Raw genomic sequence first — 21,814 nt, 5'->3', positions numbered from 1 at the left:
TGGCAACAGCAGCGTCAACAGCGACGTCGACTGCGACTGCGACTGCGACTGAGGCGGCTGCACATAATTTGCGCAAATTACCGACAGCGCATTGCCATATTTTCCATTGGCAATGATGCCGCAGGGTCTCTTGACTCGGTTTCTATTTATGGCTCGGCTGGCGAGATGATTGCGTTGCTGTTGCTGCTGCTTCTGTTTTTGGCCTGGCCCAGACAGGTGCGAAACAAGCACGATGGAGAGCCACGACGATGCTGCCACGTCTATGCGCCAGGACAAGGTTTATCAGCAGTCCTGGCACTCGTTGCCTCTGCCGCTGTTGCTGCCACTGCTGTTGCACGAACTGCACAAATCATTTCCGAATTGCAAGAAAGTTTGTCTCGGCTGCGAAGGCTGCTCTGCTTGGCTTGCCCACGACATAAGCTCCATTCATAACTTTGCCTTGTTTATGTTTGTGGGATGTGATGCGACCAATGCGTTGCGTTGCCCCAACTGCGTCTGCAACAAGCACGCTTCGTGCCTCTTGCCGCTCACACTCTGCCAAAATTGTTGGTAGAGTCACAAGTGCACGCAGCTCAAATCATCTGCCAGCTAGGGTATATGCTAATCGAGTAAGCAACTGCGAGGCAAAGCAACAGGGTATCTCTCAGTTAAGTAAAGAAAGAAAACAAGTGTTAGAACGATACACAAACATTAAAAAGATTACTCAGTGTATGTTTCAGTTTAATTCTCAGTTTCAGGTAATAAATCTCTAAGAACTCTAACATAATTAAGGGATATTTTCTAGTAGAAAAGTCAACTAACTGAAGCTCTGATTAGGCATGCTTGGAAGTCAATCAATGATAAGAATACAAAATGCTTTCTAATATGCTTAACGCTCTAATACACATATAATTTATATTGTATGACTAACGAGATCTTTTGAACTCATTTCAATTATAGTTGTCAGTTGAGAATAATCAAATTACAAATATCAATATGTTTATGTCCAACTGACAAATATAATTCGATTAAAAAACCTTTTATTTTTTAGATAATACAAATTATATGATGAGTGCCTTAAGAAATTCTGGGGCTTAGAGACGTTTTTTCGTATTTTTCTATCAATTATTCTCTTTCTTTTCCGTTGCTTCTATAATATCTTGCTATTGGGACAGCTATAGAATAACATTCACTTATTTTTAAAGTTATTCAAATAATGCTGCACCCATATATAGGGTATTTTATAGTCTAGCCAAATACTGTAAACAACGCGATGAGTAATTTCTTCAAACAAAATACTTTGAATGCTATATATGAGAGCTTATCAGCTGCTTTTGATTCTCTCTGACCCCATTTTGAACTCTCTTACTGTCTCGATAATCAGCTGTTTTTGATGAGTTGCTCTTTGTTTTTATAGGTATATAGTAATCGAGTCTACTAGTTAGTGAATGTGAATTTCATGCTGTGCATCATTTCGCTTTGCTCTCTCTTTCTCTCTTTATTTATATTCCTTAAAAGGAGCCTGTTGTCCTGTGAGTAGGACTTGAATGCGCGCTACGTGTGAATGGCATTTGCCAAAAAAAAGAAAAAAGGCAGCAGCAGATGGCAAAAAGCCTCCACACTGAGTGGCTAGCAGAGTGAGCTTAGACAGCGTTGGCATTGATGCGATGTGATTCCGATGCCAATTCTGATGTTGATGCTCACTCTCTATCTCTCTCTCTCTCTCTCTGTGTGCTCAGTTATTTCTTGTTATGCTCGACGCGCTTCCATCACGATTTTCATCCATACGATGCAACGTCACGCACAACCATATACAATAATATCCAATTCGCGCATCACTCGCAGCCTGCTCCCAACTTGCCACACACACACACACACACTGACGTGTCATGTCGCATGCGTCAAATGAATGTTTCATACTCGGCACATTCCACGTGCCACTTGTGCACCGCATTCGAGGGGGGGAGGGGGGAGACTCATCTGGTTCTTCTTTTTTTGTGTTCAGAGTGGGAGCCAACGTTTGATTAGTTTTTGTTTTTTGTCTTGCCTCTTGATCGACTTGAGTCAGACGACATACTCGGCATGCGAAATGATAATTGACAATGCCTAAAAAAGGTTCTCAGACAACGAAAACTGAGAATCTTTGATGCGTGCGGTAATAACATGCAGATTATTTATGAATACTTTCCGAATATTTGCATTACCCAAAGCACAAATTATTTATTGCAATTTGTGAATATTGTGAAAGTATTTGAAAAGCTTTAGGCGAATGCAGTTAACAAGATTTCTATACATTATATGAGTATTTACTCTTCACAATCTTTATTAATATTCATTAATGATATCATTTATTTCTCAATTGCTTGAGACCATTTCGCTTCTTTTGACTTAAATGTTTCAATAATCATTAAAATATATACATAAGTGATTTTATTTATTTCTCAATTCTTTGAAATTCATTACAATTGTAAATTTGCCCATATTATAATTAGCATAACAATCGAGACCGCATTAAGTTCTAAATATCTTTTACTCTTTCTCTGTATATTCGATGTTGTGTATTTTATTTGGAACCCGATTGTAACAATCAAATAATTATGAAGATACAAAGTATGCATTTAACTCGCAAATAAACTCGCGGGCGTATTCACAATCCACATCATTCATACGGTAAACCTTGTCTACTAACTTTAATTCAACGCAAAAACCATCGCCACTGGGTTCCCCATCATCCCACCATCTAAAACTGGGCCACACGTAAGGGGTCGTACTCAAAAAACTGCCAGTGTGATGCACGTCTTTGAGGTCACTCCAATAGTGCTCAGCAGTCAAATGTTTTGTGACCAATTCGAGCTCACTACTCGACTGAAAACTAACCAAATCTGCACCGAATTGATTACATTTTTTTTTAGCTTCAGAAAATGGTTCCCTAGATGTGCTAATATAATAATAATGGTAGTCAATTTTACGAAAACCAAAATAGTCTAATAGTATTTTAGTCTGAAGTTTAAGATCATGAAAATACTGCTCGTAACCGTCCAACCTTTTTTCCATACTCTCGACTTTTGATACTATTTGATCAACTTTGTCCAACCGTTTTTCAACACTTTCGATTTTTGTCAGTATTTGATCAACTTTGTCCAACCTTTTTTCCATACTCTCGACTTTGTCCAACCTTTTTTCCATACTCTCGAATTTTGCCATCAGGCCTCTCAAGCGAAGCTTTCGCATGGCTTAAAAGTGGTTTCACAACTTGAAGGCAATAAGTACCGCAGGTGTTGTACAGTTGCTCAGGCACATCGCATTGCTAATAAAAAAGCAAATATTTGCACTTTAGAAATATTGCACTAAATACTGATTAATATAGTACCGCTCACCAAATCACAACGAATCGCTTGCATAGCAAAAATTATTATTATTAGCGGGAACGGAATTGTTTGCATCGCGCTTCAACTTTGCGTATCAATGATTAAACGTAAACTGAAGCCGTCGGATCTCATTTCATTCAAGAATAACTCTAAAATATATGTAATAATTGTTGTCAGCCGCAAGTCTCATTGCAAATAATCTCAGCTTATATTGAGGTCAACGCACTGGGGTTATCTTAAAAAATATGCTTATTCAACTGCTTATCAGCAATTGTTTTCTTCTGAGTTCTGTTTTAATTATAGAATTTTATATATATTTATATATACTTACCTATTCTTATTTCAATTTTAGTAGATCTCATCCGACTAGTATTCAGTTTTTATTTTAGTATTTACATTCTATTTACTTACACATTCCCGTTTCAATTCTAGTAGATCTAAAATACAAAACTTTTTATTTCCTCTTTCTTATGAAACAGTTTACGATATTTTGCACATTACCAACACTGGAGAACTATATATATGTATATAAGCATGTATATCGATTTGAAGCAAAAGTTTTGAAACAGTTATTGGCATCATCAATTGAAGTGTAAGTAAACAACATTAAAAATAATTGCAACTAAATCCATGCGATTGCGCCGCCATCACATTTTAGCGTACAAATGGCGCTGCTCCCAGTGTTGCACAGGACTCACTCGCAGTCTTCGTCTCCATCTCCATCTGCAGGACTCGCATCCTTTTGAGCAACAGAAGGAGCTGCTGCTGCTGCCGCTGCTGCTGCAGTTCGAAGAGTGGCAAATGTAACGGCGCAAAAGCTTTCTCGAGTGCATAAATCTGTCGCTAGAATTTCCTTTTCCAAGTCATTTTATGATTATGTGAGAGATTTTTCCGGCACAACTTGCAAGCCATCTGCGAGTGTGTGGGTGTGCCAAGTGTACGTGTGTATGTGTGTGTATGTGTGTGAGTGACTGTATAATGCAACTGTAAATTCGCTGTGCTCAAGTCGTTTCAGCATTGCATTTGAAGCCACTTTGATGCTTCTTTTGACTTGAATGTTCCAATAATTATTAAAATCGATTTTAATGTTTATTTTCTCTCTGTGAATTGCGATTATTGCAAAGTGCAACAGCAACGATCCGCTGTTATTGCTATTGACATATAAATATATTTAATAAACAGCACAGTAAACAACATAATTGTATTTTATTTGTAATGTCCTATTCTAGCATTCTAGCAAATGCGGCAGGATATGACCGTGATATAGCTTATTTTCGATATAGGTCATTCGTTTTTTGGCCATAACTCGACGAAATCCTTAAGAATCTGGAAAGGACACATATTTTTGTGATCCAAGGCATGGAAAATTAGTCAAAAATTGGAAAATCCCCAGTATCTCGGCTATTTGAAGGACGATCGGGATGTCCTTTGGCACAAAGATAGCTTTCGTCAATACAAACCGAATGACAAAGGACGAATATCCTTCAAGGATCCGAGTTATAAGGACTTTTTTGTATACAATAAATAGCTTATATCTCAGCTGTATCCTGTCGGATCCTTACGAATCCTGTGTCAAACGACAGATATTGGTGAGACCTATCATCCTGCCAAAGGACATTCTAATCGTCCTTGTAGTTCCCGAGTTATCCTGCAATTTGAAGTGTTGGATCCTTAGATGACCCCATGTTTTTTTGATGCAGATCGGTAGAGTTGGTCCTTACGATCGTAGCAATATATGTCCTTTGAAAATCCGACAGGATATGGCGGAGATATAGCTTGTTTTCGAAAAAACATCCTTATCACACCCTCAAAGTATGCTATACATTTTTTTAATTGACAATCCCAAATTTAAAATTTCATAATAACTGCAAAAAAAGCAAATCCGTTAAAATTAAAGAAGAATCATTTTTGTGCCGTATCTTTGCTATATCCTTAAAGATCTAACAAGGACATATATTTTTTTGATCAGGGGAATCAGGACTATCGATTTACACTAGCGGATTTCAAGGATCTTTTAAAAAATTTCACATCAAAATTTTGTAAGGGTAGGCATGGAAAATTAGTCAAAAACTGGAAAATCCCCAGTATCTCGGCCATTTGAAGGACGATCGGGATGTCCTTTGGCATAAGGATAGCTTTAGTCAATACAACCCGATTGACATTTTTAAAAGGACGAATATCCTTCAAGGATCCGAGTTACAAGGACTTTTTCGTATTCAAAAAATAGCTTATATCTCAGCCGTATCCTGTCGGATCCTTACGAGTCCTGTGTCAAACGACAGATATTGGTGAGGCCTATCATCCTGCCAAAGGACATTCTAATCGTCCTTGTAGTTCCCGAGTTATCCTGCAATTTGAAAATTTTAACGTTTTCTCACGTGCCGCGGACCAAAAAATTTGAAGTGTTGGATCCTTAGATGACCCCATGTTTTTTTGATGCAGTTCGGTAGAGTAGGTCCTTACGATCGTAGCAATATATGTCCTTTGAAAATCCGTCTGGATTTGGCGGAGATATAGCTTGTTTTCGTAAAAGGATCCCAGGCGCACCCTAAAAGTATGCTATCAAATTTTTTTCGGCGCCATTCCCAAATTTGAAATTTCAAAATAAGCGACAAAGAAAGCATATCCGTTAGAATTAAAACAAATGTTGGTTTTTTGCCATATCTCGGAAACATCCTTAAGGATTTAACAAGAACATATATTTTTGTGATCAGGGGAATCAGGACTATCGATTTATACTAACGGATTTCAAAAATCTTTTAAAAAATTTCACATCAAAATTTTTTAAGGGGTAGGCATGGAAAATTATCCAAAAATTGGAAAATCCGCCGTATCTCGGTCATTTGAAGGACGATCGGGATGTCCTTTGGCATAAGGATAGCTTTAGTCAATACAACCCGACTGACATTTTTAAAAGGATGAATATCCTTCAAGGCTCCGAGTTACAAGGACTTTTTCGTATACAAAAAATAGCTTATATCTCGGCCGTCTCCTGTCGGATCCTTACGAATCCTGTGTCAAACGACATTTATTGGTGAGGCCTATCATCCTGCCAAAGGACATTCTAATCGTCCTTGTAGTTCCCGAGTTATCCTGCAATTTGTAAATTTTAGCGTTTTCTCACGTGCCGCGGACCAAAAAATTTCAAGTGTTGGATTCTTAGATAACCCCATGTTTTTTTGATGCAGATCGGTAGAGTAGGTCCTTACGATCATAGGAATATATGTCCTTTGGAAATCCGACAGGATATGGCGGAGATATAGCTTGTTTTCGAAAAAGGATCCATGGCAAATCCTAAAAGTATGCTATGAATTTTTTCCCGGCGCCAATTTTCAAATTTGAGAGTAACTGACAAAAAAGAAAATCCGTTAAAATGCAAAAAAATATTAATTTTAATTTTTTTGCACAATTTCAGCAAAATTCATGAATTTTAAGGATTTTAAAAATATTTCAATTAAAGATTTCATTTACAATCAAATTAAGGTTTTATAAATATTTAGAGCACAAAGCTTTAGTAAGAAATATATTTATAATATAAGCTTATTTATAATCCTTTTCTTGCTTTTTACAGATGTCCTTTTGGGTCCTGAGATCTCACAGTTTTTGATGGACGAACTCAATTTATGCCTTGATAGAAAGAACTCGCAAGCTGAAATGAAATGGAAAAGAATACATTAATAATTATATAATAATAATATTGAATGTACATAACTTTAACTAACTTTAAAAGCATATTAATAGATCTTTAAATCAGGAAGTAATAAACAGTGGTGAAATAAAGATGAGAAATTGCTGTTTCCTTAAATTTTTGAGACGGAGATTAATGACAGAATTATTACTTTAAGATCGCGTCTATGCCACAGCAATCTAACGCTGGGCACGTTCGCATTGGATGGACGGTGTCACCGAACCGGATGCAAGACGCGAAATGTGTTTTACCTGGACTGAGGACCAAGACTTTTTGTATAGAGCACACTGTCAACAACGTCATTGCCATCACCATTATTTTATTTGCTGCTGCTGCTGTTGATGCTGGTGTTGTTGTTGGTGTTGCTACTGTTGTTGTTATTGGTTGGTTATTAGTTGGAAAGAGTTGACGTAAATTATCGATAGCCATCGATAGTTTATGTCACACCATTGACTTTGATATACGACGAGATTTTGCACAAATCATAAATAACGGCAAATGCGATAATAAATTTGAAATTTCCTGGCGGCAGCAGCAAATGATCGTCTTCGTGTGGCCACGACAGTTTCTCGTCTCCATCTCTCTCTTGGCCAGCAATCCCCCATTTGGCATTGGCAAACTCAAAGTGCGCGGCTAGGCCGGCCAAGTGGGCTGACATGACGTCGTCGTCGTCGACGACAAGAGCAACGTGATTGCTGCTGCTGCAGTGCATCGCCTAGTCAAGGGGGGTCAAGGGGGGGGGGGGGGGACTGCACCCAAGAGGTGTTTGTCGTACGTGCAATTTATTCATAAATGTTTTAGCCCACATTCAAAGCTCGCACAAGCTCAACGATTTGACGGAGATGAATTCATCTTTGATAGATGATGGATGTGCCGGCTGCAGCGGCAGCCAACATAAGTCATCCGACCAGACCCAGCCACAGTCACAGTAGCACTCACAGCTCTCTCTTTCTCTCTCTCTCTCTCTCTCTCTGTCTCTCTGTCTCTAACAACCCTGGCTGCCCAATTCCCCGGCACGGTCAGAAGAAGCGAGCTGGTCGCAAGGCAAGCGAAGAGTAGAGCAGGGTAAGGAGTCTTTTGTGACGTCTGAGAAATGTGCAACATCCACGACGTGGCGCACTTGAAGCATCCACTACACACACATACACACACACACAGAGAGAGCACTTTATACTTGCATCAGTCGAGAGGTGGCATATGTGTGTCGTTGTCGTCAGCATCGACATCGGCTATCAATGATATATGGGCGCCGGCTATGTGCGACAATAAGGTAAAATAATGTCGCAGGTGTTCCACAAGACGACGAAAGAGTTTAGATTACCTTATTCTATCAAATCAATCATAACGAGCTTCAATTGAAATTGAAGGCATTAAAAATGTGCTCACATTTGTCTAAACTAGAGAGAGAGAAACTAAATTTGAAGTAACGATTTGTTCTATTCACTAGTTTAAGGCAACCTTTTAGGAATGTCAACACTGAGTTGGGAACTGGCACACAAAGACATTTCTCACGATCCCAGCGCGCAGATCCTGCTGTCAAAGTCTGATTGAGATTGGGTTTCAGGATGTGGCGTGCAATCGCAATCATTTGCTGCTATGATCACTCTCAGATAGCTCAATTCACAGCCAATACACACACACACACAACAAACAGCGAGTTTGTTGCCACGTTCTGTTCGAACCAAAAGACTTTGACATGTCTCCCTTCTTCTCACATCAACTGTTCCTCATTCCCCCTTTCCTTCTTGCTGCTCTGTTGAACTCTGTTGGCGGAGAAACGTATTTATTTGTCTGTTTTGCATGCATTTCTTTGCTAGTTTCCGTTAGGTCCAATTAAAATTGCCCTATCTGCGATCGACCAACAAATTGCAGCTGAGGCAATTGCCGACCAGCAGCCAGCAACCAAACAGCCAGCAGCCAAGCACCAGCTGCCAAGTCCAAGTCGGAGTCGAAGCCAAACCAGTTGGCTGTCCAGGTCTAAGCAGCCAACTAACCAACCTGCAGCGGCAACAACAAATTAAGTGACAAAATGTCAATGCGAAACAAGCAAACACAACAAACAGTCAGTCGTCCACCAAGGAGACCCCAAACGGACCAATGGCCAAATCAACGATCATTACTAGCAACAGAAGAACTATACGACCTGTGGGATACTCTAGCTAACTTAGCTAACTTTGATAAATACATAACACGGAACAAAAAAAAGGGAAATTATCATAAATTAAAAGAAGAAGAACTAAAGTTTACAGTTAAACTTGAACATTGAAATGCAAGTTGAAAATTAAGAATAAACAACTTAAAATATTAAAGTAAAACCCTTGATACGCTTGCTTCTCACATTGACATCTGCAGATATCCATCCACTTTATGTCGCACAGATAAAGCAAGTCAAAGCAGAAGAAGCTCTGTTTACACTGCCCAAGCAAAACAAGTAAGAGAGCTACAGTCGAGTGTGCACGACTGTGAAATACCCGCTATCCAACTCGAATAAGAGCAAAATAGTATTTATTTTAAAACATACCGTATTAATTCACCAAAAATACTGGAATATACCAATTGCTATAAATGGCATATTGATATAGTATATTCAAAATATACCATACAAAACAAAAAATATAGTGCGGTATTTATTTTGAAGTATACCAGAAAAATACTTAAAAAATACCGAAACTCTATTCGGTATATTGAAAGCACTGTATTCAAAAAATACTGCAGAGTACAAAAATACAATGCGGCTCTAATTTTAAAATATACCACAACATACTAAAAATATACACATCAAGCACTATGTTTGGTATATTGATATAGCACTATATTCAAAATATACCAGATGATCAGTCAGAGCCATATTCAAAAATCATAAAAACAATCCTTTTTATTGTATTTACAAAAAATCGCGACTATGCTTGTTAGCCGATGTTTGTCGATCTGCGGGGCGGAAGTGGGCGTGGCAAATATTTGAAACATTTGATCTGCGTGCGAGCATAACAAGTGCTACTAAAAAACTTTTTTATATCTCGTATAATTTCCGAGATCTAGGTGTTAATGCAGACAGACGGACAGACAAAAATAGCTATATCTTATCGGCTGTTAACTCTAATTAAGAATATATATATGATATATGACTGTTTCTGCCTGTTACATACATTTCATAGATGCACAAAAAGTTATAATACCCTTCTACCCTATGGATAGCGGGTATAAGAAAAGGCAAAAGCCTCGCAGAGTGTGCTTGTGATGCACGTGAAATTTATTAATGTAAGCAACTTGACACATTTGGCAGCACGGGCAGCGCTGATGTTGCCTGTCCCCGGCAAGTGTCATGTGCGCACAAAATTTGCAAGCAACTGCGACAACAGCAACCAAATTAACAACAACAACAACAACAACAGTGCAGCCAATCATTCAGATCGAGTTGATCGCAAGAAAGAGAGAGAGAGGGAGAGAAAGAGTCGGAGTGAACGAACGACGAGGCAGGCGACAAGAAAAATCAATTAGTGAGCGACATGTGACGATAATAATGCCAACAATAAAAATTGCACTCTTGCCACAATGTGGCTTAAAGCCAACAAAGATAGAGAGAGAGAGAGAGAGAGAGAGAGAAGGAGAGATAGATAGGTAGTTGTACTCACCTCGCAGAGTATCTGTATCTTTGTATCTTTCCTCTGTGTGTGTGTTTCGAGTTTGAAGCCGTTGACTTTGATCAGCTCAGCGCCTCAGTGCAATCGATCCGCCTTCACTTTGTGCCAGCCAATTTCAATTTCCGCAGAAGTAGAAAAATAAAAAAAAAAAAACTAGTCGCTGGGAACTCGAATCAAAACTCTCCCGTAACGTCAGCATCGAAGTGTTCCCGAACTGTGGCGGAATGCAAATAAACAAAATGAAATATGTAAGTGAATGTGTTGCAGTTGTTGAAGGAGTGTGTGTGTGTGTTAGTGGGATCCCAAAAAGAGTGAGGGAACTGCCCCAGAGAGCCTAACGAATGGGGGCCAAGAGTCAACCTGCGATCGTTCGATACAAAATTGATTGTTCGTCGTAAATTGAATTTGTGGCATTTGCCAGTCGCGAAATTTATGTGCGTTTCCAATAATTCTCTCTCTCTTTTTTTTCAATCAACCTCAAAACTCAAACACACAGCCGACCAATCGAGCAAACGATTGCAGAACGGCGGATGGCCAAAAGGAATTTGTTGGTTAGCAGAAAACGAGCTCACAACAACAACAGCAACAACAACAACAGCAATAACAATCTCTGGATATTGTGGAATTGGATCAGGTTAGACGAAACGAGTTCTTGGAAAGCGAAAGCAAAAAGAGTGTGAAATTATTGAAATATCAAATGATAAAGTAGCTAATTAAAAGTTGGAGGTTTATGAAAAAGATATTAGCATTAAAAGAGCAGATGATAATTAAATGAATTTAAAGATAGATAATTATGTCTTCAAATTAAATGGAATGATTTCATAAACTAGTTCAAAGTGTCAGTTTTGTTGCAACTGAAATTATTTGTAATTTTCTCTAAAACAAATTGCAACAAAAAAAAAAAGAATAAGTAAAGATGATTATATATTAAATGAACTAAAATGATTTGATAAACTAGTCTACAAAATAATACAAAATATAAAATTCAACTTTGTTGCATCTGAAATTCAAATAATCTCTAAAACAAGTTTCAAAATAAAACAAGAAAAGAAAGTAACAGTCAAGTGTACTCGACTGTGAGATACCCGCTACCTACTTTGAATAAAAACAAAATAGTCTGGTAAAAATTGTAAAATATACCACAAAATATACCAAAAGCTATTTTTGGTATACATTATTAGATTCAAAATATACCAAATTTTCAAAGTAGCCTAAACTCGTAGTAAGTAGGAGTTTTTCCCATACAAAAGTATTTTTTTAATAACTATTGTGCAAGTTATTAAAAAAATACTTTTGTATGTACTTTTGTATTTCATCAGATTGCAACCAAAGTTTCAGGAATCGTAAATACTATAGTTATTATTGAATGAACCAAAAACTCTTCTACCCTATGGATAACGGGTATAATAAAGCTCAAAGTAGCAGCAAATGAAATATGTTAATAAGAAAATCCCCTGGTAATATTTCTTTGCTTATTAAGACATAAAACACTCCTAAGAGTTCACAATTTAAAGATATTAATCTAGCAACTCCCTTTTGAAACCCAACACAAAACAAGAAAAAAAAACGCAGCTCGTGCTTTTGGCTGCAGGAAATGTCTGAAGTGTCGTCGAGCCTTCAAATGCGTTTTCGACACGCGATGAAATGTTCCGTCCGTTTCCCCTTCACTTCGCTTCACTTCAGTTTCCCCCACCTTGAACTCTTGCGAGTTTTTCCTGGCATTGTCTAATGCCATTTTCTTTTCATTTGGCATTCAAGGCCTCCTTGGGTTTTGGTGGGTTGCAAAGTTTTCTCTCGCTAGCGACAATTTTTCGCGGCGGCTGTTTTCTTAATTTCTGATTGAACTTTTCTGTTGACGGAATTGAGTGTCATCCTCGCTTTCCCCCCTCTTTGTGTCTGTCTGGGTGAAAACAATCGAGTGAATGAATTTGTACGAAACAGATGTGTTATTTCTCTCCCCCTGCTGCATGTGGCACTGCAATTGTCTTTTTCTGTATTTTTGTCAAACCGCAAGACGCAATTGTCTGGCATTCATCTCCCGTTCTTCCCTTTCTCCCAATTCCTTCTGCAATGCCAAAAATTAAAGTCCAAAACATTTGAACGAGAGACAAAAAAGAAGCTGTCTGCTATTTTATGCAAATAAGTTCAATCACCTTTCAGTCAATCAGACAAACTGTAGCGGAAGGATCCCTCTCAATAGAGAGAAACTGCTGCCTGCAAATGGAATCGAAGTGAAGCTGAGAGAGAGAGAGGGGGCAAAGGGGGAGAAGGGAGCATGGCAGCTCGTCAATTTTCGTTCAGAGCACTTTCAATTTATTTTGCAGTCTGCCTCTGCCTCCCACTTGAGTTATTTACCCTTTTGCCGCTGTCACAATCTGCAACACCCATCTGCTTTGATGCCCACTCGATGGACCTTGTGTGTGTGTGTATAGATGTGTGTGTATGGGCGGATTGGCTGTCAGTTGGACGGTCAGTCTGTCACTCAATCGAGTCTCGAACTCGGACTCGGACTCGAGTAACGAGTTCGTCTTCTTTTGCTTGCCCAAAGGATTTTCAATCGAATCTGTCAAATATCACAACCTTCAATCAAACCCGAAAAAGCTCTGCAGCAGCTCATTTTTCTTTCTGCTCTTTCTGCTTTCGCTCGAAGATGATGAAACAACCCCGCAGGACAGCAAAGAAGAGAACAGAACAGGACACGCATGTGACAACAAACGAATTGACAATGGACAACGCTGACAACCCTGACAAGCAGCATACAAATCGCCACACACACACACACACTCATACACATACACAGAGAGAAGGCGGAAGGATAAATCATTCTCGGCTACCGGTTTTATGGCCAACGACGCGTCGTCCTTTCGATATATGTTATATATTTCATATTTTCAATTTATTTTCGCAATTTATTCCAACACATTGTGAAACAATTTATGGCTGCAACTAACAGAAAATCGAAAAGAAGCGAGCGAGCGAGAGATCAAGCTGCAGCTGACCCTTTGACCCCCTAACTCCCTCCTCCCTCCCCCTCTTTGTCCGCAATTCTAATTAGACAATCTTGATGGCACATCAACGCTGGTCAGCTGAACGAAGGTGAACCTGAATCCAGCAGACATCAAAGTTAAGAGCTGCTGCTGCTGTCGTTGACGAAGATGTCAAGCACAAGTCGACGACAGGATAACGCTGAACCATCTTCCAGCTGTCTGTCCTTTCGTCTGTCTGTCGAGCGACACACATATTTTTCTTTTCTTTAGGTTTTTGCTTTCATACGCCACTTGCTTTTCATTTATCACAAATCCTTTATCTATCCACTCAGGGACATCATCTTGCACAACAACTTCGCCATCTCCATCGTCTTCATCTTGGCCAGCATTCCCTCTTCTCTTCTTCACTCCTCTCCTCGCCCCTTCACTATCGGTCTTCTGACCTCTTGTTGGTTGAGCCAGCCACCCGCATGTGCATTGGAGCAGATAACAAAGATCCTTCAACGGATTGACAACTGGAGGCGAGTAACTTTGTAATTTCTCATGCTTCAAAGCCGAGACGACGCTGACGCCAACGCCAACGCCACCAACAAGCACTCTTCACTTTTTCTTTACTTTTTAGATCCGTTTCGATATACTCTCCCTCTTTTTATTTCTGCTATAGACAATAGTGTTGGGGTATATGGAAAATGTCATTTAATTTGCGAACATCGCGAGATGGAAGATGACAATGAGAAAGAGTGCAGAAAAAGGGTTTCGAAAGGGTTTTTAGAAATTGAGATAAACATATAAATGAATGCAAGCTTGGAAAGAGTAAGAGATATAAATATTTGTAATGGAAAATATAAAGACAGAGAGAGAATTCCTGATTTTTTCACAAAGTTAACTTTTAAAATTATCCTGTTCGACAATTCAATCCTAAAGATAATAGCTGAAATAATAACTACTATCTTTCATTTAAATAAAAGTGTTATCATAATATCAGTTCTTTAAAAAAAACATTGATTTCATAAGAAAATAAAAAAGGAATGCACAAAAAGTTAACAATACATTTTAGAGATATAGATAAATATAAAATTAGTGGAAGAAAGATATAACATTATTATGTTATTATATACGTTGGCGATAAGACCAATTTAAAAAGTTAACTTTCCGACAAAGCTTTTTATACTATTTATATAATCCATTCTGTCATAAAGTCAGCTCTTTATATTATCCTTTCCCCAACCAAACCCAACTCTACTCCTAAACTACTTTTCCTTTTACTTTTCCCATGCAATCAGAGTATATTCACTATTCGTTCTCACAACTTCACGCTGCTATATATAGCACATATAAGAACGTATATCTTTAGTCATGTATATATATAGAAATATGATGTGTCTGCCCATCGGTTAACATGCCTGCGTAGGTATGTGTATGTGTGTGTGTGTGAGTGAATGTCCTTTGTGCGGCAAAAGGTCCTTCATTAGAAAAATTTTCAACTTGTCATCTTTTTCGTCATCAACTCAACTCAATCTCAAGTCAAACCAAACGGCTGTTGCCTTTGCTGCTCTGCTGTCGCTTTACATCTCGTCAGGATGTTTCTGCAGCCTGTCCTCTGTCCCCCGCTACCTCCCTTGTCCTTCGTCTGATGTGTGCCAACTTGTCCAATATTGTCCCTTTTCCTTATGCTTTTCATTTGTCCATCTTCTGCTTGTACTTCTCTGCTTCTATTTCTCTACGTTCAACTTTCATTTCTTCTCGCTCCCTTAGTCCCCTTCGCGCCCACTCTCAGGCGTCGTCGCATCCTTTTGGCCTCTTGGCTTGTATCCATCCTTGCCTTGCCTTGCCGATGCCAAATGCGCTCCTTTTCGAATAATTTTTGTTGTTTTTGTGCCCAGCCGTCTCTGATGAAGGGTCGTCTGTCGTCTCATCCAGGACAGAGTTCGTCACTTTTGAGTTTTGGTTTGACGAACTTCGTCCTCTCGTTATCCTCGCTTCGAAAAATTAAATAGAAATTTGACTAGCTGCTGCTGCTGCTGCTTCTGCTGCTATTTTCTGATGATGCTGCAGGTTTTTGCCAGGTTTTCCGACACACAAAAAAAAAAAAACACAAAAACCAAAAAAGCCCACAAAAAAAAAACTTTATCAAATTCCTGTTAATTGAAATGTTGATTTTAGTTGCGAGGCTAACAAATTGCAACGACACAAAAGGACTCACACACACACACAGAGAGACAAACAGACACATCTATCAATTTAAAAGTGCAAGCACAAAAGGTTTCTCGGCTGCCTTTAAAAATGAATTTGTGCAATTACAGACAGTTGGATATTAAGGATTTTGTGGAGCATCCTTCATGAACTGCAATACAGCAAAGGTTAAACAGGAAACGAAGAGAAAGGACTTAATAAATTTGAGCTTAAAGTGAGCTACAACACACAATGGATGTAAATAAATAAATGAATATACAATGAACAAGTTGCAAGTTCAACTCATAATCACAAGTTGCAGCTTTTTAATAGAGAAACCATTAGAGTGATGGCTCCATTTGTTTTGAAGTTGTCAAGGATTAAAGACGCCAACAGGCAAAACAAACTAAAGTCCATTGCATGTTAACGACTTTAGAGTGCAGTAAAAGTAGTTCAATAGATAATTCTTTTGATGAGAATAGGAAAAAATTAACACTTGGCATACTAAATTATCAATTAGTTGAGATAATAGAAACATACTACGTATACAAATAAATCCTCAGCCGTTTATTATAGATGCCAATCAACCAATCGCTGACTTTTCTTATGGAATTCAGCCATGAATTCACCAAGGATGTGTTACAATGAAAATAAAATTCGCTAAATTGAAAGTATGTCAAATAAATAATGATTAATCAACAAATTTCCTATTAAAAATCTTCTCTTTGATTGTAGATTTCAATCAACCAATCACTGACTTTTCCTATGGAATTCATCAAGAATATGTTGCAAACTAAATATTTACTAAAAATAAAGTGTGTTAAACAAATAACAAACAAATTTGTACGTCTCAACAGAGTTCTATAAACCAACCGCTGACTTTTCCAATGGAACTCCGCAATCAATTCCATCAGAATATATTGCAATCAAAATATTCTTTATTGAAACTGTGTTAAGCAAACAACAAAAAATAAATATATAAGCAACTTTCGCTCTCTTGTTTTGTGTGGTTTTATAAATTCTTAAAAACTTGTAATATTTTTTATTGCACATGGTACAAAGTGTCATCCAACACACACGCACACACATACACACTTGCTTTGTCTGCGTTTATTGGACACGCTTGACATTTTGTCCAGTGCTGGACATTAACTGTACCGTTACATTATATTATGTGGCAGTGTCAACACAGCAGCAGCATCAGCAGAGCAGCTGACCGAAGCTAGAGAGGAGGTGAAGAGAAATGCGAGGGAAGGAACGACAACAAGCAGAGGACGAAAAGGAAAATGAACCAAAGTTGACAAACTGACGAACTCGGCGGCGGCGCACGCTTCATTCAATCTTTCAAAAGAGGACAAGAGGGCGTCGAGGTGGCTCGATGAAATGAATGACCAAACGGAAGAAGAGGAGGAAGAAGGGGCAGAGCAGAGCGCAGGCAACAACTCAACGAACCCAACGCCAACAGCAACAACATTGCTCACTCTACTCTTCACTTGAGCAACAACAACAACAACAAGAATACAACTAAATACACTTCAAAAGAATAAGTTGACAGCTGACGATGACTTGTCAGAGACAGGTTTCTATCCTTTCATACACACATAATGTGCACTCCGCACTCTTTCCTTTTTTCTCCCCCCAAACTACCCAAAGTGTCCAACGTCCAGACAATCAACAGAGGGATAGAGCAGACACGAGGGGAGAGGAGAGGAGAGTAGAGAGGTGAGAGTAGGAGAAAGCGGAGCAAGACTGAGGCGAACGCATGTCCTGCCAGTTGACGGACATCAGCAGGACAGGACAGGCCTGAACTTTCCTATCCTTCTACAGCACTGAGTGCACAGCACAGCACAGCAGTTGTCTTCCCCCTCTCCCCTCTACGCTGCCCGCTCCTCACTCAACCTGCTGTTACCTTAGGGATAATGATTTTTCAGTCAAGTGAAAATAATTTTTAAAGTAAACAGACAATTTCAGCTCCTTTTGCTGTCCTCTCCTGTTCTGTCCTGTTGCTTGCATAAATTTCCAACAGGACGCGCCTTAGCAGCAAAGTGTGGGCAATCAACTTGCTGCTGGGAAGGAGGGGAAAACTTCAAGTTGACCAAATAATTGCGGCTCTTATGAAACTGTCCGGCAACTACTTATGCCCAGGCCAAGTGTGCAGTTGACCAAGTTTAAGGACACACAAGTGCAGAGAGCAGCGATTGAAAGGTTCAAGCTGGTCTCTTAATAATAACAATAATCATAGGTAGTAAATAATACAACTAAGACTTCGATTTGCAGTCGTCCTTGGCAGTGTAAAATAGAATGCAACGGAAAGCCGATTTGCAACTCAAGTTCAGCGCTAAATAGCAAAAGCAGAAGGACGTCAATCTGTCAACCCGTTTGCTCATTTGCCCAGACAGGATGTCAGTCAGTCAGTCAGTCATTCAAGCCAGCAGTCAGTCAGTCAATCAGTCACTCACTCAATCCATTCAATTCCATTTCAGACCTGCTGAGGTTGAGTGCCTCGGTTCCGTTTAGTTTCAGTTTTGGACGAGGCGCTGTCAATTTAAAATAGAAAATTTATAGAGCAGACAAAATGATGGACAGCCCTCAGTGTGTGCATGTGAGTGTGTGTGTGTCGCTCTCTCTCCCTTTCTCTCTCTCTTCTCCCTTCTCAATCACTCAAGCTAGCTCTCTCTTTCGGTCTGTCTGTCTGTTGCTTTGTACAAGGTGAGCTTGGGTAAGGTGGACTTACATTGTTAGAGAGCAACTTTGGGTGGAACGGAACTGCAACTCGCCAACTGACGGACGGACGAACTGACTGAGTGAGTGACGGACTGGCAAATTGACAGACAGCTTGATAGACAGATGAGATTAAATAACTTGTAGAGGTTTATATTATATATACTTATGTGTACCATGTACACTCTTACTTACATATATCACACACAAATGCGCGTCCTGCGCACGTACCAAATGAATGCGAATCCTTCATCGTCCTGTGTGCTGTGCTCTGCTGTGTGTGGCAAAAGTTTTTGCGCTCGCCACGGCGATTTGTCAGTGGCAGGAAAACTTAGTTTTGGAGTTTTGCTTTTGTTTCACTTGTGTTTCGTCAATCAAAATTACGTGACGTTTTTTGCATTCGTCGTCATTCAATGGACGTCATAAGTGCCAACGAACAGATAGACAGCGGGTGTTTCTGTTTGGGAGATGAATGGGCGAGGCACGTGTTTACATCTAATTCCAAAAACTGTATCGATTGAAGCTTCAATTCCAAATGCTGTAAATAAATTGTAGAAATTATATATTTTTAGCCAGCCAAAAGTTAATGCACATTAATAATGCATTTCGATGCATGATAATTTGACAAACAAAAACCGAAACTGGAATGCAAGCTAGTGAGCACATCCGACAAGTTGATTGATAGATTTTACTCACTTGGCGACACAACTCGAGCGGAAGTGGCACTTGATCCATGATGCTGCCTGCCTTCTGTCTCCTGCCCGTTTCGTTCTCTCGTTTATTCGATGCCTTGGCTTGGCCATTTGCTCGATGATATATCACTGACATCTGAAAAATATGAAAAACTAAACAGTGTGAGTGTTGTGAATACACAGCTCGCCCCTTCCCTTCCCTTTCCGTTCATGGCAGCCTTCAGTTTAGGCCGTCGAGACGCGATTCGTGTGAGTTTTGGATGCGGATTTTGCGAAACAAATGAAGCAATAAATTTTGCTGACAAAAAACAAGCAGCGTATCCAACAAGTGCATATGTGTTGGTAATTGTATATGAGTATAAGTTTGTCTGTCTGTCCGTCCGTCTGTCTCTCTGGCAGCAAGTACATGCCGCTAAGTACGCGGGAATTTAGACTAAGTGCCTGCATGTGAACATGAATGTGGATGGATGGATAATACCCCCAGCGCTAGCTGACGCTTCGATGCGGACGTGGACTCTGCTTCTCTCTATATATATACACATCTGGGTGTGTGTGTGTGTGTCGACATGGCCAAGTCAAGTCAAGTCGCATAGCCGACCGTGTGTGTTTATATATCACTCACATGTATGTCAGATGACAAACAACTGACAAGTGACAAGCTTCAGCGTCACCGTCAACGTCGCCAGTCTTTCGCCTGTGGACGATGCTGCTGTCGCTGCTGCCGGGTTCTCTCTGCTCCTCTCTGCATCTCTGCCTCTCTTTTAGTAGCTGTGCACAACCTGAACTGTGTTGCCCCGCACAGTGGAACTCAATTAAAGCCGGCTGAAGCTGAGGCCAGCCACGACATTTTATTCATTTATGGTAGTTGCCACACAGCTGAATGGCCACAGAGCACTCGACAGCTCAAATTGAATCTGCAAGCAAAAGAGCACAACATGTTTACTAACTATCAAGGTGGATATTAAAATAGTCATGAATATGTATCAATAAGCATTGCAGGTAGCATTTAACCAAATTAAAATATTGTTTATCAAGTCTAATGTGCTTACGACTGACTTCTTAATGCTCAAAGGCACACTAAAGATAACTAGTTGAAAAACAATCTTACTTAATTGCATTTTTAACTAACTGCTGTCTTCGTTTTGATCTAGTATAATATAATTATAAACTTTTTAGAATTTAAACTTGACATAGACCTTGTGAAGAAAGTGTAAAATTTGGTATATTAAGAAAAACCTATAAATACTTTACGAACTGTTGAATAATATTCAATATTATGAAATCATAATTCACTACAATTGTCTATTGACAAGATTAGCCCTCGACTAGCTAGTTTTTCTTTCTTATGCTTAATCTCAGTCAATCTTTAATCCATTTAGTTTAATATTTAGTAAATACTTTACGATCTGTTGAATAATATTAAAAATTATCATGTTATAGTCACTACAATTTCTCTATTAAGAAGATTCGCCCTTGATTCATTTCTTATGCTTGATCTCAATCACAAAATCATCAATCAATCTGGTTTAATATTGATATTTGGAAAATACTTTACGAGCTGTTGAATAATATTAAAAATTATAAAACTCTTAATCACTTAAATTTGTCTATTAAGAAAATTCACTTTCTTTCTTATGCTTGATCTCAATCACACAATCTTCAATCAATCTGGTTTCCACTGTGCGAATGCAGCAACTGATGTGTCTCATGGCGACACTTTGCTTTTTTATTCTGTGTGTTTTGGCAGCGAATTATGATGATTATGATGATGAACGCGTGGTTGTCCGATTTGCTTGGTCGCCTCTTGCCAATTGCAACTGTCCCTCTCTTCGTCCGTCCGCGTGTCTGTCCATCTCATCCAAATCCCTCTCGCAGATTGTCAACATGACAGCATCAGCAGCGGCAACGGCGGCAGCAAACGTTAAAGAAATGTGGCAATTCTGAGGAATTTCCTTTTTGCCACGAAAGCAGGCAGGCAGGCAATTGTCTGTTGCGTCTGCCTCAATTTTATTATTTTGTTTTGGGGAGAGGAGCTCTAGCTGAGCCAGTAAAGCCGTGTGGCGAGACGAGATGTAAATCACTTGATGCCCTCGGCAATCCGAGCGAGTGTCAAAATATTAAGAAGCCCAATTAGACGTTGCCACCTGTCAGCAGTTCGTCATCTCCATTCGAGAATATGACATTCATTCATACGCCACAATGACGAAGTAGACGAAACGACTCAGCTGACGATTTATATTGCGTTCTTTCGTTCACTCGCTTCCCACCAAAAACTGACACAAGAAACAGACAGACGCACAGAGAGAAAGAGAGAGAGAGAGAGAGAGAGAGTGAAGCGTCAGACGCGACGGCCATAAAACGATGCGGCCAAATGTTGCGCGGATTTATGAATTTATGCTTTATTTTCGTTTTTGGACCATGACACATTACATATTTATGACATCAACTTGTGGCCCACAAATGCGACAACAATTCTAGTAGCTACAAAATGAAATGGCCAAGAAATTGGTTCCAAGAACTTTTGCTGGATATATTGGCATCAAATTCGCGGAACTAATTTACACGC

At 39.3% G+C, this 21,814-nt stretch overlaps 1 long non-coding RNA gene across 1 annotated transcript in view; it reads left to right on the top strand.

The window, feature by feature from the left end:
- The window catches only part of LOC127565317 (uncharacterized), a 54,866-nt gene extending 47,681 nt beyond the window's left edge, over nt 1-7,185 (top strand). The window contains exon 3 of the long non-coding RNA XR_007954671.1: nt 6,919-7,185. This is a non-coding gene — a long non-coding RNA (uncharacterized LOC127565317). The remainder of the gene's footprint in view (nt 1-6,918) is intronic.
- The last annotated feature ends 14,629 nt before the right edge of the window (nt 7,186-21,814 follow it).

The sequence above is a fragment of the Drosophila albomicans genome, chromosome 2L (genome assembly GCF_009650485.2).
Source record: "Drosophila albomicans strain 15112-1751.03 chromosome 2L, ASM965048v2, whole genome shotgun sequence".
In the NCBI taxonomy this organism is placed as follows: domain Eukaryota; kingdom Metazoa; phylum Arthropoda; class Insecta; order Diptera; family Drosophilidae; genus Drosophila; species Drosophila albomicans.
The sequence above is the reverse complement of the archived record's forward strand: the minus strand, read 5'-3'. Positions and strand labels throughout refer to the sequence as shown.